Below are 10,393 nucleotides of genomic sequence, written 5' to 3'. Positions count from 1 at the left end.
AGATGCTATAGAAAATGGTATTTCGTTCCCACAAGTGTTGTTAATGGCGTTGGTACATCCAAGATCAAAAGTGTTTGGGATGAAGATGATAAGAAAAAAGTTCTCTATGACAAGAAGACAAAGAGCATGCTTCAACAGAAAAATAAATATGGGATACCTTAGAAGTCACTCGTGAAGGAACCGTGGAAATGAAAAGATCAAAACTGAACACATTATCCCATGAATATGAATTGTTCAGGAAGCATCCCTGAGATTCAATTCTTGACTTATAGAAAAGATTCATACACTGGACTATCCACTTAATGGAGCTTGGTAAGACTTTTCCTAATGATGATCTCAATCTTAAAATTCTTAGATCTTTGACCAGGGAATGGAAACCGAAAGTGGCAATGATATGAGAAAAGAAGAGCCTATCCAAAATGACTTTTGCAGTATTATTTAGAAAACTCCAAGAGCGTGAGATAGAACTTGAAGATTGGAGAAGCATGAAGTTCAAGTAAATGACTTAAAAGATATTGCGTTAAATACTAAAGTCAAAAATCATGATATAAATAAAGAGGATGAGTCAAGTAGTGATGAAGATGATGATCTTATCAAGATGTTTGAAAAGTTCTTAAGAAAAGAAAGGAAAAAGGATATCATTCAGAAAGAAGCACCAGAAGGAAGGTTACTTGCTTTGAATATGGAGAAAGAGGACATGTTAAAAGTGAATACCCTACATTTCAAAATAAGAAAAAATTCAAGATCAAGAAGGACAAAAGGCCAAAGAAATCATATGTAGCATGGGATGACAATGAAATAAGTTCATCTTCAAATGAAGATCATGGAAGCAAGGCATTGATGGTATCACATCATTCAAGTGATGAAGAGCATGACGTTTGTTATTCTGAAATTGATAATAGACCTTCATATGATGAATTACAAAGTGTTTTTAATAATCACATGATGAAATTTTGAAACTTAAAAAAAAAAATTAAATCAAAAGAAAACTATTTTAGATCTATAAAGTGAGGCTAATATCAAAAAAGTGGAGTTAGACTTAATCAAAAATTCAGCATGCCATAAATGTTCATCATTTGATTAAAAAATTGTGGAATTAAACTAGGTCATTGCTAAATATGGAAAAAGGCAAATTGGCTTGGATAATGTGTTAAGTAGTCAAAGATTTTCAAATAATAAAAATGGATTGATATTTTAAGATACAAGGCCATATGATATGGTAGTTCTAAAATTTTCATTGAATGAAAGATGTTTTAAAGAAGCATCAACTTTGACATCATATGATATCATTGTGAAGAAGATAAGCATTTTTGTATCTTTGTTTCAGGAAGATGGGATGGAGAAGAAAAGACTTGTCGATGATGAAGAAGACAACAAGAAGAAGAGTAAAAGTATTGCACTTAAAGCAACTAACATTGAAGATATGGAATCAGAATATGAAGACTGCCAATGTGAAATTAATAAATTCATGAAACTCATGTTTCAAAAATTCAACAAGTTCCTAAGGCACAAAAAATAAACTTCAAGACTCCATAGAAAAGTGAAGAAAGTCCAACATTTCTTAGAAAGGGGAAGTTTCTCAAGTTACCTTGAGATTCTAAGGTAGTACACTTAATAGAGATTGAAAAATTATAAAACTCTGATTGATTCTCTAGTAAGTTATTTATTAAATGCTTAATCAATTAGGTTTATTTTCTACTATCTTATGGTTGAGTTTCAAGTTGTTTTGGAGCAAAGGGGTGCCAAATACAACATGCATAGAGTCCAATGTTAATCTAAGGCCCAAGGATGATAAAAATAAGTTGCCCAAAAGATTTCCTAAGATGGGAGAATCTGAGAAAGAAAGAAGTGGACAACAAAATTCCCTCTCGGTATAGAAAGCTTCAAATACTTTAAAGGTTTGTTCGAGAAAGAATCAGGGGGAATAAGTTCTCCAAAGCTTACCTACTGGTTATTTTCAAAGTTTGATTCTACCTTACGTGGGTAGAAATAAAATCTTAGATCCTATATCTTACTTCTTACTCTGGAATGCTCATATCCATAACTATAAGGTAATTTATTCCTTTTAGAATGAATCTATGTGCTTTGATTATTTTTTTTACATTTTTGATTATGACAAAGGGGGAGAAGTATATTGTCATGGGGAGTAGAGTATAATCTTTTTTTATTTGATGGGGAGTTTAACTACTCCAATTATATATCTATATGCTTCTCTTTTACCACCTTCTTGAGAGATGTGATGTAATTAGCCGTTGTCGGGGACAATTTTAACTCGGATATCGTTCTCACAAGGATTCTTGATTATTATTATCCAAAGGTAAATCGAATTAGGGGGGGTTGTTTGGTTTTTGTGTTCGATTAAGAAAAAATGATTATTAAAAGCAATTTTTTAAATAAGTTGTTATGAAATAAGTGATTATGAAATAATTCAATCTACCGATTCAGTTCCTACTATCATCGATTAATATAATTTTAATATCCTAAGCGGATTGTCTATTCCTATTTGGATACAAACTTAATGACAAGCACGGTGAAGTTTGTGATATGTATGATCCTATTGTCCGAATTAAGCAAACGGGATAAGTTTTCATGGATTAAGCAAGCATGATTGATCTGACACAAAAACGAATTAAGAAAACGTGACGTGTCTATGTTAGGATCATATAATCAACCAAATTGAATCAATATATTTCATGCAATCGAATTAAGCATACAAGAACACAAAATATCATTGAAAGGAATTAAACTAAAATTAACATTATAATAATCTCAAGTTTTGGAACTTGAATTACGGCAGCTCGAATCAGAGGGATTAGTTCTCCATGGAATTCGTACAAACTTTCAAATTTTCGTGAATAGTGATACCGTGTACTATTTTCGGCTAATTAGGTTATAGGAAAAATAGAATAAACCTAATTTGGTCAAAACATAACTCATGCCCAAACTAAATAACCCAACACAAAATATAAATCTAGTGCTAAAGGCTTCAACAGATTTTTCAACCATACTACAGTCCGAATTAGCTTCTGACTTCTTCATGAAAGTCATAGCTCTTTCGCTTAGCTTTCCAACGACTGGTAGCACGCCTCGATGCGATACTCCTAGCTCCAGTTATGAATTTATTCGTGCAGACTGCTAATGCTGAAAATAAACTGCGAAAAACAAATAAGTGTAAAACTAAGATAAATTATAAAAACACATTAAAAGGGAAAAATAACCAAACTAAAACATGGAAATTCATAAGTATAAATATAGAAGAATATGCATCAAAATGCACTGATCAATATGCTTCTCTTTTACCACCTTCTTGAGAGATGCGATGTAATCACAAAAAAGGAGGAGAATGTGTATCTATGTGCTTGCAGGTATGAAGTTAACGATACTGCTACTAACCTTCCTAAAGTTTTGATGATGATGACACCAATGAATGTTGAAGTTAGTAAATTCAGTGGTAATGGTTTTCTAACTCTTTTATGATGGTGACCAAACTTAATGATGTATCAAGCCTCGTCTAGTAGGAGAATCAATACTTCATTAAAGTGGTTACATGATCAATATATCTAGTAAATAATATTGAAGGCCTCAGAGTTATGAAAGAGAGGAAGTGTGAAAATTCGAACGGTCGTGTTTTTCTGAGTGACCAAAGTTTTTTAAAAGTGGAGAAGTAACTCCCAAGATACTAAGGTAACTCTCTCTCTCTCTCTCTCTCTCTCACACACACACACACACACAAAATTGAAATCTCATTTTTATCTATCAAATATCTTATAAATGTTTTCAAACTTGAGCCAAGTGATTAAGATACGTTCAACTTTCGTTTTGAACTAACCAATCGATTAGGACCTTAAAACAATCAATTAGAATATATTTTTTAACTATCCAATTGATTAGGACCTTAAGGCAATCGATATGATTTTTTTTGAAGTAACCAATCGACTTGGTCCTTAAGCCAATCGATTGGAAGAAGCCTAAACGAGTGTATAATCGATTATGGCAGTGTCTTAATGACTAGTAACGGCTCGTTATCAAATATTTCCATTCTAGGCGAAGCTTATTGATTATTTAGGTCAACTAATCGATTGACACCTTTTTCCAATCGATTAGGATATTAAAAATGCCCATGGACATTTTTGTTTTTAGTTTTTCCTTCTCCTATATAAATGAGGGTCGCCTCCTTTTCATTTCACATCAATTCCCGAAGTTGTACATTTTCTTTGGAATTTATCTCTCTATTTTTCTAGAAATATTTTTCTTAACTTAAAGTTACCTTGGTGATTTTGAGTAAACACTACTTTTGAGGAAGAAATTATTTGAGTGAAGTGCCTTTATTGTTACTTTCAAGAGTTTCATACTCTTGAAGAAGAGAGTTTGGTTCTTGAAATTAACCAGTCTTAAAATCTCTTTTTGGTTCTTGAGATTATCCTAGAAAATCTCTATTTTAATTGTTATTTTAGGTTGGGTAAAATCTTCTTGTTTTATTGGGGATAAATCATTGTAAAGTCCAACTTCTATCAAAAGGTTCTTGGGAATAACTTGTAAAAGCTCAAAGGTTCTTGAGCTATCATCCTTAACATGTGAGTCTCTTCAATCCATTGGCAAACTTACCTTTCGGCTTTATCTTTTTGTTATATGCTTTGGCAACACGCTTTTTCTGTCTAATCAAAATTTCTAATGCAGTCAGCCTTTGTTCATCTAGGTCGACTAGTTCGTCCAACATTATGCTCTAGTAATGATCTGTAGGGATTTCTCCTTGCCTTTGAATTCTAACTGATTGCAAATGTATTTATGCAGGAAATATGCCATCATGCCTAAAAGTTAACCTAAAAGGCGTAGCATTGGTTGCCTCCTTAGGTGACGTCCGACATGCCCAAAGTGCTTGATCTAACGTCTTATGTCAGTACTCTGGCTTTTGGCCTATGTGCTTCTTAATTAGGCTAATTTTATAACCTTGTTCGCAACTTTGACCTAACCATTTTCTTGAGCTTAATAGGGAGTAGAAGTCAATGATTTGATCCCTATTTCAGAAGAGAACTCAAACATCTTTCGTCCGGTGAAGACTGAACCTTGATCTCTAGTTATGGTTTTGGGGATTCTAAACCTAGATATTGTATTGCTATAAATGAAATTGATTACTACTTCTTGGTTGATGTTTACTAGAGGCACATTCTCGACTCACTTCTTAAACTAATATATACCTACTAATATGTACTTGTGACACTTAGAGGACGTTGGTTTGATTTCTCCTATTAAGTCCAAAGCCCAACCTCTGAAAGACCAAGGTTTGATTATCACGTGTAGCTCACTAACTGGAACATGTTGAATTCATGCATGATTCTAACATTCATGGCAACTTTTAGCAAACTTTACATAGTCTTTTAGCATGTTTGGCCAATAGACTCCCTGTTGAAATAATATCCACTTCATTTTGTGTCCTACTTGATGGGCGCCACATGATCCGCTATGTGCGCTAAATATTGGCAAGTAGACTTCACTTTCATTTAGGAATTTAAGAAAAAACCCTGAAGGAGTCTTTTTAAACAGCTCGTTGCCCGTGATTATGTAACTTAAAGCCCTGTATATGATTTTTTGATTTGCCGTACCTGTTGGATTATTTAAGAACTCTATAATTTGTCTCCTTTAGTTGTTATTCGGAAGATTATCAATGGAAAAAGTTTCGAAAATTTTGGGATTTATATCCCATAACTATTCTACCCCCACCAGTTTTTTCTTTGACAATTATGGAGCCAAGACACTATTCAAGATCAACTTGTCTCTGACCTCTATCAATTCTTCAAAACTTTCTTTTGACACTCATTATTCTGAAGCAAGTTGGGCCAACTCATTAGCATCTTAATTTTCAATCCTTGGTACATGTTTGATGTCAACCATTTCGAACTTCTTTAATAGTGAGTTTTCTTTGACAAAATACATCAACAAATTATCATTAATTGATTTTTACTCTTTTGTTAATTTCCTTACTACTAGTTCTGAATCTCCCTTAATCTCGACTCTCGTTACCCCCAGGTCAAACAAAATAGAGAGACATGTTATGAGGGCTTCATATTTAGCCTCATTATTAGAGTAATAACCATTGATTTGAATTTGTACCTATTTGAGATTCCCTGAGAGGAGATGATCAGGATCCCAACACAAGTTCCTTTCATGTGGGTGGAACCATCGAAATACAACTTCCATGTTGATTGATCGACATAGTTTTGTGCTAGCTCAATTGCAATATGATCTACTATGAAATCAGCAACGCCTTGGCATTTCATGGATCTTAATGGTGCGTACGTTAAAGAATAATCCGTTAAGGCCAAATCCTATTTTCCTATTCTACTATGTAGAATTGGTTTCAATAACATGCATTTTATAATGTCGAAATGAGAATAAAAGAACACATTAGTTGATTTTATATAATACTTCAGTTTCATACATGAAATATACCAACATAGGAACAACTTTTCTATCAATTTGTACCTACTTTCTGCTCTTTTGACGCCATTATCGTCTTCTTGGGCTAGCATGCTTCCTTTGTTGAGTCTGATGTAGAGATGTACAACTTCATGCTCTTATTTCACATAGGAGGTAGTAACACGGGAGGCTTCAACAAGTATTCTTTGATGTCATTGAATGCTAGTTGATGCTCTGGCTCTCATATGAAAATTTCCTCATTTTTCAATCGTAATAACGGTGAAACCACTTTTGTCTTGCCACTGAGGTTCGAAATGAATCTTCTCAAGAATTTGATATTTCCCAAGAGGGATTGTAACTTCTTCTTGGTCGTTGGAGGCTCTGTATTTAGTATAGCCTTCATTTTTTTCTGATTTATTTCAATCCCATTTTTATGAACCACGAACCCCAAGAAATCACCTACACTAGCACATAATGCACATTTTAATGGATTCATATTTAATCCATATTTCCTCAATCTCTCAAAGGATTGTCGAAGGTGGTCTAGATGGCCACTTTCTAATGAGGACTTTATAACTATGTCATATATATAAATTTTCACGAATGTTTCAATGAAGTCGTGGAACATAGTATTCATTACCCATTGGAAGTTTGCGCTAGCATTCTTAAGGCTAAAAGGCATAACTACCCATTCGTAAGTGTCTAAGACTTCAGGGCATCGAAACACCGTCTTTGACACATCCTATTCTACAATAAAAACCTAGTTATACCCTCAATAACCATCTAAAAGGCTTAAATATCCAAAACCAGTCGTCGAGTCGACTAGCATTTGTGCCACTGGCATTGGGTATTCGTCTTTCGGAGTGGCTGCATTTAAATCTCTAAAGTTTATACAGAGCCCAAGAGTTCCATTCTCTTTAATTACCATTACAATGTTAGCCAATAATTCGACATACCTTGTAGGTCTGATGAACCAGGTTTGCAGCAACCTTTCAATTTCCGCTTTGATCTTTTACATGATCACTGAGGCGAACCTCCTTGGGGTCTGTTTCACAGGCTTCTTGTCTAGCTTGATTGGAAGCTTCAATTCCACCAACTCCCGACTAGGGCCTGGCATTTCATGGTAATCCCATACAAAGTAGTCTTTTAAATCCTTTAACATGTTGATCACTTTTTATTTTAGGACTGGGTTGAGCCTGGAACTTATATAAGTTGGCTTCTTCGTTGAACCGTCCCGTAAATCTACTTCTTCTACAAGATCTTGAGCTTGCATCCTTTTGGTAGAAGTAAGTGGATATTTCTCAAACCCCAAAGGCTCGTCATCATATATGCAGTCGAGCTTGCGGCTTTCCGAAGTTGTTTCTTGGCCATGTTGGAGAGATTCAAAATTTCAAACTGGGTGGCTTTGACAACCACCATTTCTTGAGATTCGGCCTCTAAGGTCGCTACTACTTTGTTTCCAACTACATATGCCAAAATCCGAGACAGAAATCTCGACTCAAACATCTTCATTGTCTAATTCAGACCATATATTGTTACCGCCGATGGTCTCATACTCCCACATGAAGTCGTGTAAAGAATGTAACTTCACTAAGTAATATACCTCGGTTCCCTTAAAATTATAGTCGTTCCTGCCGGTCTGCATGGAGAAATATTCTCCAGTTGTCGATCAAAGTTTTGTTTGTCGACATGATTTACCTCCGCACAAAAGAAGCTTTGGTCAACCTTAATATGCTTAACAATCTCATTTGGCTTCTAGATCGTTATTAGTGATGCATGGAAAAGGAGACGCGCTCGACTTCATATATCCACTCTCGACCCTACAAGAGGTTGTAACTTGCCTTTTTATGAATTACAACAAATAATGTTGGGCGAGTTGTGCTCCCCACGACCACATCTATCTGAATCACCCCTAAGGGCCTACTAGGTTTTTCTTCATAGTTAGACAAAACCATTTTATTGGAATTCAGGTGTATGGCATACTTACTAATCCTCTTAAGCAAAGAATGGAGCATGACATTTATACAGGCTTCACAATCGATGATAACCTTGTTGACTCTGACATTTTCGATTTGAGCCCTTATGTACAAAGGCTTTAGATGCTGCTACAACGACATATCGGGTCTCTCGAAGACAACTTTGTATTTATTGACTAAGCCATCATGCATTACATAGTAACATAAGGGCTTATAGGTCACCATTTCTTCAGAAAACCCATCTTCCTCCTCAGTCACTTCAGTAACTCTGTTATATTCCACTGGCAGCACTGATATCATTTTGCATATGATATCTAATTCGCCCTCCGACCTAGAGTAGAAGTCATTGCTGGTCATTTCTTCATATGAACTGACAAAGGTTTTGGGCTTATTCTTGACCACTAGATGAAGTGGAGTAAAATGTTGTTGCTTCATAGGCTTCTTAGCCTTTTAATCATCGGGTAAAGCCTTAACATCACTGGTTTTGCTGGCACTACCAGCTTCAGAGGCAACTTTCTTATTTCTATGATGCTTTCTCCATTGGGTGCGAGTCATTGGGTTTTTTTCCATGTATTTCATTGACATATAGGAAACATTCTTGGAAATCTGTGAGTTGTCCAGGTAGAATGATCTCAGACCAACTTCAATCTTCTTCCACTTTCCATTCTCATCAACTTTCTCTCCTGCAGGTCCTGGTCACTCTTTAATAGGGGCGGGTGAATGTGGCACATAGGTCTTGGGCCTGTGAGACTTTTGAGGACCTTACCTCTTGAAAAATCCTTATTATTGGTCTCGACGACCAACTTTATTCATATGTTCAGTGTTGGAATTTTCCAACTTCTTTGTCGCTTCCTTGTTAAAAACCGGATTGCATCGAGAACAAAGCATTACCCCAGAGTCTATAAGATTGCAGTGATTCATAAAGTTGATAAGTTCTTCCTCAGATCTTGGAAAAACAACCTCCAATTGTTCTTGATACTCAAGCTCAGCTGCCTTTGTGGTTTCATTTATATCCACCATAAACACATCGACAAGTTCGAGGAATGAAACTTATTCCATCTTAGGGTCAGGATCTCCATCTGGTCGAGCTTTCTACTTGTTAGCAAATTTGAGCCTTCCATCCTTCAGTGTATTTTGAACCAAATCCCTAAAAATAATACATTCTGAGGTTTAATGACCGAGGAAATTATGAATTTTACAAAAACTTTTTTTCTTTCTTTGTTCTAACGGCTGAGTGTTTTTAACCCCTTAGGAATTACATTTGGTCGTCAAAAACCAACAAGTTGAAAATCTCGTCACACTTAGTTACATCAAATATGTAAGTCTTTGGGACGAATTTCTCATTTTTTGGTTTTATGGGATTTTTCCCATTCGAAGGTTTTAGAAATTTGCTTGTATGTGGAGGCCCAGGCTTTAACTCTACCATATTGACCTTGTTCTCTTCAAAATAATCACTATTTATGTCGGATAAACTATTTATTTCGTCTATCTCGACATAAGCGACTTTTTCTTTTTTTTGGTATTTACTTGATCTGGCTTTTTCAGCCTTTAGGCGCAAGAACGAACGCACCCTATCTGCTAGTTGGGCCATATCCCTAAGGTATTGAGTATCTAGTTTTTTCTTGATAGAATAATCCAGGCCACCAATAACCATTTCAACTAATCCGTGTCCAGGGACTTGTGTAAAAAATCTTGCTTTAAGAAGTCTAAACCTGTTTAGATAATCTTCTATCAAATCGGGTATTCTACACCTAACACTAGCCAATTCTTTAAGGCTAATTTTTTACTGACCCATATAGAATTACTCATGGAACACTCTCTCTAACTGATTCCAAGTGTGTATGGAATTAAGGGGTAGTGTAGTGAACCACATAAAAGAGTTTTTTGTTAAAAAAATTGGGAAATATTTCAACTTCAAATTCTCATTGTTGGCTATACCCCCTGCCTTAGCCTGATATTTGGCCACGTGCTTGATTGTCGACTCGTTAGTCTCACCAGAGAAC

The sequence above is a fragment of the Lathyrus oleraceus genome, chromosome 2 (genome assembly GCF_024323335.1).
Source record: "Lathyrus oleraceus cultivar Zhongwan6 chromosome 2, CAAS_Psat_ZW6_1.0, whole genome shotgun sequence".
In the NCBI taxonomy this organism is placed as follows: domain Eukaryota; kingdom Viridiplantae; phylum Streptophyta; class Magnoliopsida; order Fabales; family Fabaceae; genus Lathyrus; species Lathyrus oleraceus.
This window is presented reverse-complemented; position numbering follows the sequence as displayed.